The following is an 8,170-nucleotide window of genomic DNA, read 5'->3' as shown; positions in this document are numbered from 1 at the left end:
CCTGGCCTGCTGGTGCTTTGCCTTACAGCAGTCCTTTTCTTTTGAGTTTTGTGTAGCCTGGTGTGTCCCTCTCTGCTAGTTCCTTCTCTCTGCTTTGTGTCCTGAGTTTGGCTTTTTACATTTCTGTGTTTGTCTCTTCTCCCCTGCATCCTCCTGGAGGGCAGAATTCCGTGTCCTCTGGATTCATCCCTGATCCCGTTCTCTGGGCGCTCCCCGCCGAGCAGTGAGAGGGGCGGCGGTGCAGACACCGCAGGTCCCACCACCCCTGCAGGAAGAGCTGGGGGAGAGGCTCCCAGTAGTGATTTCTAGCTCTGTTTGCTCTTAAGAGCCCTTGCTTTTATCTCTGGAGGGGAGCACGTGTGAAGCCACGGGGAGTGACTAGGAGGTGGGAGAGTTCGTGCAAAGCCCACCAGTTGTCCACAGTCCTGAAGGGCGGCACCGTCTGTCAGGTGCCCACCCGGGGTGTGCTGGAAGTCTTACGCCCGCCCCGTTACGAAGCCACGAGTAATGCAGATGGTCAGGTTAGATAAAGCCCGGGACCTGCCCGTTGTGCTATGAGGAACCTCAGTATCTCTGCGTAGGGAACGAATGGCAACGCTGCCTGCCTATTTCACGGAAGAAGAGTCCCGATTTGGGTACGTGCCTCCATAGGAGCATGTGCACAGGCTTCGCCGTCTCGGCAGATGTCAGAAAGCGGCCGGCCTGCCCAGAGCGTCTCCCCGGTCCTGGCCACAGTTCCTGTCAGTGGCCAAATATGGTCATAAAAACTGTAATTTTTCGGAGATTATTCAAGGTTAACTTTTACTTGTTGTTCTAAGATAGGTCTGTAAACATTTTCTTTCTCTTTTATGTTTGTTTATTTATTTTTGAGAGAGAGAGAGAGAGACCGAGCAGGAGCAGGAGAGGGACAGAGAGAGGGAGACACAGAATCTGAAGCAGGTTCCAGGCTTTAAGCTGTCAGCACAGAGCCGGACGCGGGGCTCGAACTCGCAGACCCTGAGATCATGACCTGAACTGAAGTCGGGTGCCACCAACGTTTTCGTAAAGGGCCAGATAGCAAATATTTTAGGCTTTGTGGGTCAGAGTCCCTCAGCTCTGCTGTTTTAGCACGAAAGCAGCTACAGATGGTGTGTGCATGAATTCATGTGGCTGCGTGCCAATAAAACTTTATTTATAAACGCAGGCAGCTGGCTGGATTTGGCCTGCAGCTTGCTGACCCTGCTCTCAATCATTATTTGTGAAGAGGGAATAACCATGTGATGTATTGTAAAAGCAGCTGATGCAGAGGATAAAAATATTCTATCCTTCAAAACAAGCAAGCGAACCAATCTAGTCATCTGGAAAAACCGATACCGCGGTTTGGGGAGCACACCCGCTCGGGTTCTGGTCCCACCGTGCCCTGGTCTGTAAGCAGAAAGCCCATCCTCCCTCTGAGAAATAGCACATCCGTGTGCAGACTGGCCTTCGGCATCAGAAATTGATCTGTTTCCTTTCTCTCTGACCAGTTTCACACAAGCCTGCCTACACCCCCCAGAGTTTGAAGTAGTGCAAGAATAAAGGAGCGGGTCGGAGTGATGTAGTCCGTGGTGGTGTCTGTTCCATGGGCACTTGGAAGACTGTGTATTCTGCTACTGTTGGGGGGGAGTGTTGGAGAAATGTGATGGATCCTATTGGTTGATGATGGTGTTGGTTCCTAAAGTCCTTGCTGATCTTCTGTCTCATTGTTCTGTCCGTTGTTGAAGTCCCCTGTGTAATTGTGGGCCTCTCTATCTTGCCCTGGAGTTCTAGCATGTTTTGCCTTATGTGTTTTCCCGCTCTGTTGTTTGATGCATACAGCTTCAGGGTTGCTGTGTCTTCGTTTGGGGTTGACCCTTTTTCATTATGTAACATGCCTGTCTGTCTCAGGTGATTGCCTTTGTTCTGAGATCTACTTTATGTATTAATAAGCCACTCCTACTTTCTTTTGATTAACGTTTGCATGATGTGTCTTTTCCATCCTTTTACTTTCTACCTGCTCCATTGTTACATTTGCAGTGAGTTTAGACAACATACAGTTAAGTCATGTTTTTAAACGCCTGTCTTCTTAATGTAAATTTTGATGTTAGGGTTTAAATCTGCCATTTTATTTTTTGTTTTCTATTTTTCTTTATGATTTTCATTTCTCTGTTTTCTTTTTCCTTCCTTCCTGTGGATTACTTCATTTTTTTAGAATTAGGTTTTGATTTATATGTACATTTTTATTAGTTTTATATTGTGGTAAAATGTCTGCATTGTTTTTGTTCCGATTTTAGTGTAGGTGCTACTGATGTGAACACAGTCCACATTACTCTTTTTTAATGTTTATTTATTTTGAGAGAGCACATGCAGACATGCACAAATAGGGGGAGAGGCACAGAGAGAGGAGAGAGAGAGGCCCAAGCCGTTTCCATGCTGTCAGTACGGAACCCAGCGAGGGACTCAATTCCATGAACCATGAGATCATGACTTGAACCAAAATCAATAGTCAGACACTCAGCTGACTGAGCCACCCACGCACCCCAATCTGTATTGTTTTTTAATGCGTTTCTTTGTGTAGCCTCTGAGTGGTCGGTTTACGTAAATGTAACTTGCCCCAGTTTGCTGGTGCTGTCATTTTACCAGTTTGGGTAAAGTATAGAAAGCTTACCTCTCTGCATCACCCTCCTCTCCTCTGTTTTATTATATGAGTGCCTTGATTTTTCCCTCCACAGGCATTTAGAACCACATTAGTGTTACAATTTTAGCTTCAACCCTCAAACATCATTTAAGAAGGTCAAGAAAAGAAGAAATTCTGTTGGAGGGTGCCTGGGTGGCTCAGTCAGTTAAGTGTCCGACTTCAGCTCAAGTCATGATCTCACGGGGCCCCGAGTCGGGCTCTATGCTGACAGCTCAGAGCCTAGAGCCTGCTTCAAATTCTGTGTCTCCCTCTCTCTCTCTGCTCCTCCCCAGCTTGTGTGCTCTCCCCCTCTGTTGCATTTGCCTGTATCTGTGCTCACCATGTTCTTTCTCTTTTTCTTTTTTTCAGGGAGCCTTCTATTTTTTCCTTTCTACTTCCTCTAGCCATTCTTTAGGAGAGGTGTGCTAGCAGCAAGTTCTCTTGGTCTTCCTTCAGCTGAGAATGTCTTGATTTCTCCTTTATTCCTGAAGGATATCTTTGCTGGGTATAAGATTCTGAGTTGACAGCTCTTTTCTTTTGGCACTGGAAGAATATTGTGCCACGTCTGTCCTCCATGCTTGCTGCTGAGAAATCCCCTGTCACTTGGTTGCTTTTCCCTCTATAGGCACATTGCTGTTTCTCTCTTTAGGATTTGACTTTAGGATTCTTTTCTTTGACTATGCTGCGACTTTCAGAAGCTTGACTATGATGTGTCTTGGTTTGGATTTCTTTGTAAGTTACGTCTTTTGCCAAAGCTGGTAAGTTTTCAGCCATTATTTTTAAATACTTTTTCAGCCCCCCTCTCTCTCTACTTCTGGGACACCGGTGACATGAACATGAGATCTTTGGTTATGGTCCCACAGGCCCCTGAGGCTCTGTTCACTTTTTAAAAACTATTTTTCTCTGTTGTTCAAACTGAGTAATTTCTATCGTTTTGTCTTTCAGTTCACTGATTCTTTTCTCTGTCCCCTCCATTCTGTGGTCGAGTCTACCCCCTGCTTTCTGTTTTGGTTATTGTGTTTTTGTTTTTCAGTTCTCAAATTTCTGTCTGGTTTACTTTTTCTATCTTTCCTTCCCTTGCCGAGTCTCTGTAGGCCTTCATTGGCTCTCGTGTGAATTGCTTGGGGAACATTCTCGTCTGCTCGGAAGCGCTCGCCAGCATCCGTGCCATCTCAGTGTTGGCCTCCAGCGACTGTCTTTTCCCAGTCATTTGTAGAACTTCCCGGCTCTTACCATGGTGACTGATTTTTTATTGAAAGCGGACATTCTTGTATGATGTGAGATTTTGGATCTTATTTTAACCTTCTCTTTTAGCTGCCTTTCTCTGACTCCGCTCCATCTGGGAAGAGGTGGCTAGTTACTGCCAGGTGGGGATTAGAAGGCCAAGTTCCACTTGGCCTTGTTGGCAACCAAGGAGGGCTCACTGCTGCCTGTGGGAGTTCTTCCCCGCTCTCCACTGATGCCTCCTGGGCTGGGAGGGGAGGGATGCCTCGTGACTGTTCCTTACAGGCTCCCCAATAACCTGGTTGGGTGGAGTTGGGTGGTGGTGAAAGGTCTCCCTCCCCGCTGTGTCTCCTCTGACACCATCCCAGCAAGGAGGCCGAGGGCACAGGGCTCCCGCCGGGTGAGGGTTCGAGTCCAGCTCCCTTTCCGTCTCCACGGGGAATGAGGCTGGTTATGAGCCGGCTGGATGACTGTTCCAGACGCCTACTTAGGCTTTGCACCCATCACCCTGGCTAGGAGCACTGAGGGACCTCATTAACGCCCCTAGGGGTGCAAGTCCAGGCTCGTAGTCGGCCTTTGCTGGGATGTGGCTGGGTAGAGCCAGTGTGTTTCCTGGCCTAGAGCTCTTCTGGTCTAGAAGCTTCCTCTCTTGCTCTTCTGTCCTTTCCCTGGTCCTCTGGCTTTTATTGGAGTTTTGTGCGGGTGCCTGTTGGCATTTCCGAGTTGCTGGGTTCTTCAACAAGATGAGTGAGGCAGAAGGAGAACGCAGGGAACTCAGCACCATCTCCTTCCCTGGGTCCCGCGGCCCCAGAGCCTCCCTTCTTCTCTTACCTTCCAGAGTCGTGCTGTGGGTCATGCGTGACTCGGTGGCAGGCACAGGGAAAAGGGAACCCAGTCCATCATCTCAGAAGCACAGTTCCCTCTGCATTTTTGAGATACTTTTTCTTGGGATGCCTGGGGGCTCAGTCAGTTGAGCGTCCAACTCTTGGTTTCAGCTCAGGGTATGGATCCCAGGGCCCTGACTTTGAGCCCCACGTCCAGCTCTGCACTGACGGTGCGTAGCCTGCTTGAGACTCTCTCTCTCTCTCTCTCTGCCCCTCTCCTGTGCTCAGTCTCTCTCTCTCAAAATAAAGTTTAAAAAAAATACTTTTTCTCTCTGTTCTTCAGAATGCAGTGACCTATTTTCAATCTCCTTGACTTTCCTGTATCGTAACCATTCGGTTACTGAGCACTCAGTGGACTTTTGATTTCAGATACTATACTTTCAATGCTAAATTTTCCATCTGTTTCCTTCAAGTGGTGTCTTTCTCTCTCACGAGTACTTCTGTCTCTCTGTTCATCTCAGGAATATCAGCTGCGCCTCGCCGAGCAGGGTTGCAAGGATGAGTTCAGAGTCGTTACCCGACGCCTCCAGCATCTGGGTCACCTTGGCTCGGGCGTGCGCCGTCTTTTCCCTGGAGAACGTCGGCATTTCCTGGTTCTTGCAAGTGTGTTGATTCATCTGTATTCCAGGCATTTGAATATCCTGTTGTAAGACTCTGTCCTGTTAAAATCCTTCAGAGAATTTTCTTGAACGGGTGCTTGGCGAGGTTGGGCTCAGATGGCAGGTGCCTCTCGTGTGGTGGGAGGCATGTCCGTGTCAGCCCGGCGCTCGACGCCTTTGCGTCCTGCTGGGGACCCGCCCTGAAGTTTGTCACACGGGGAGGCTGGGGCCCGGTGCTGGCGTGTGTGGCAGCTTGGCTCCCAAGGTGTGTGCCGCACGTGGGCAGCCAGGCGTGAGTCCGGGCCTGGGTCTGTTCACACACAGAGCCAGAACGCCCTCTCCAGCCTCTCCTCTGCCCTGCTCAGGCTCCTGCGCCCAGGGGGACAGGTGTGCTGTCCACATGCAGCCAGAGACACACACACTCGCTCTCCAGGGGCTGCTTCTCAGGCCTTTTGCACCTTCAAGTCGCAGTTAATTGTCTTTCTCCCTTCTGGTCCCAAGCTCCCAGTCCTGATCGGTGGGAGACAGAGTCTTGGGTTGTGGGCCTCCCCGTCCCGTCCCGTCCCGCCGGGACCCGGACCCTTCGGGCTGCTCCCTGCCTCAGGAAGCCCTCCCCGCAGCCCTGGGGGTGATCTCACTACTGTCCCCGTTGCAGAGACAGCCACCTATGAGGGCGTGGATCCCAGGGTGGGGGCGCCGACTGGCCTTTGGAGCAGGTGGGGTCGGACCGAGCAGATGCTTGGAGCGGAAATCTGCCCTGACGCCAGTGGCCCGCTGCTGCCGGGCCCTGCAGGCCCCGTCACGGGACGGGGACGCTCGCCCAGGGTTGCGCGGGGTCTGAGGGGTGTAGAGGCCGCACAGGTGCGCACGGGGCCCAGGTCACACGGGAAGAGCCAGGGCCAGAACCCTCGGGGGCTCACTCAGTCTTTCTGGGGACGGCGTGCTGCGGGCTGGCTGGTGCCGGAAGCCGGGCGCGGGAGGCGGGTCTGCCTTCGGGTCGGAAGAGGGTGAGGAGGGTGGTGGAGTCTGGCGGGCGGGGAGTTCCTCCTGCAAGCATCCTCAGGCATCTGCTGGGCGCCACAGGGCTGGACAGACAGACAGACGGGCCCTGCATGTGCGTGGGGCAGGCAGACCGGGACCCCACCCCCCGGGCTTGGTCCTGGGACTCGGTTAGGATGGGCCCAACAGGGGATGGGTGCTGTTTACTCTGGATGTGTCCCCAGAGTTAAGAAGAGACACTCTGGGGGCGCCTGGGTGGCTGTCAGTTGTGCGTCTGACTTTGACTCAGGTCGTGATCATGTAAAAATCGAAATTTCCAGCCTATCTTTGTGTGCAGCGAGCCGGCCTGTGGCCTTGAGGTGGGAGAGGGCCCTCAGGTCCCACCGCTCCCACACGTGCATGCGCGCAGTCGGCCCTCACACAGCGTCCGTCCGTCTGTCCCCTGTACCTCCCTCCAGCCTCTCCTGGGTAGGCGTCATGTGGGGGCGGTGCCAGGCCACAGCTTATCCACGCTGGAGACATTGTGGTGGAAAATCACCTCCCCGACACGTATGCTGCAGGAGATGACCTGTGACGCTTGCAGAGAGGTTGAAAACCAGTTGCACTTCTCCACGGCATGCTCTTTCCTCCCATCCACGGAGGCCACTTAGCCTGTCATCTCTGTGTGGCCCCCTCCCTGCTCTGAGCTGATGCTCAGCTGCCGGTCACACCATGCAGGGCCGAGGGACAGTCTGTGGTCAGCAGGGGCCTTGTGGAGGTCTCCAGGGCACATGGTGAATGAAGGGTGACCGCCAGTGGGGTCAGAGTCCCCAAAGGTCACCAGGGACATGGGCCATCTCCATAGCCTTGCAGTCAGGCCTCGGGTCCGTGGTGGAGCAGTCACAGGCCAGCAGGTCACTCCCTGCTTCTCCTTCGTTGCCCATCTGACCACCCCGGGCGGTCACGGGGGGTCACCTGCTGGAGTGCTCCCGCGGGGCCGGAGCCAGCACTCAGCCGAGCTCTGCGGAACCATCTGGGCCCGTGGCCAGCTCTGCCTCCCCAGGGGCCTCCGTGTGACTGCGCCCTTCTCCCCCGTCACACCCGCAAACTGTCTTCTGGCTCTGGGTGGCCACGCCCAGTCCGTGCAGAGTCCCTCAGTTAGAGGCTCGCCCAGGACGCCGCTTCCCCAGCTGCTGTGACTCGGAGGACCCTGGGCGTGAGTTACCGGAGGTCCAGCAGGTGCTCGCCCGGCTCCCGTTCTCCAACCGAAGCAGGCGTTGGTCCCGAGGCGCCGGGGCACGGGACGCTGCTGTCCGTGCCCTGCGAGGGCCGGTCTCGGCCGGGGCGGAGTGGCGTTGCCCCCAGCCCGTGGGGCGTGCGCGCCGTGTGGAGGGGATGTGCAGGTGCCGGGGGCACGACGTCCGGAACAGTCAGAGAGCGGCGTGCGGGCCTGGGCGGGCCGCGGGCGGGCCAGGGGCAGTGATCACCCGTCTGTGTGGTATTCCTGGGGCCCCGTGGCAGCGGTGGGCTGACGCCCTGCTCTGGAGCTCAGGTTCCTTCAGCGGACGTGGGCTGAGCGTGTGCTGAGAGTGTTCCCGTCGCACACGATCGTGCGGGAGTCGGCACAGGTGCTGCCTGCTCGGACCTCGTGGCGCCAGCCCGCCGGGGCGGCCCCTGTCGCTCCGGCTCCTCTGGGTGGGCGCAGGGGCTCGCGGGGCATGACTCCTCCCTCGGCCTCGGTGTCACCTGCCTCCAGAGCACACGGAAGGCTCAGACTTTGGCCCAGGATGTCAGGCTATGCCCTTGATCCC

Source organism: Crocuta crocuta, unplaced genomic scaffold (assembly GCF_008692635.1).
Source record: "Crocuta crocuta isolate KB4526 unplaced genomic scaffold, BGI_CrCroc_1.0 scaffold143, whole genome shotgun sequence".
Taxonomy (NCBI): Eukaryota; Metazoa; Chordata; class Mammalia; order Carnivora; family Hyaenidae; genus Crocuta; species Crocuta crocuta.
This window is presented reverse-complemented; position numbering follows the sequence as displayed.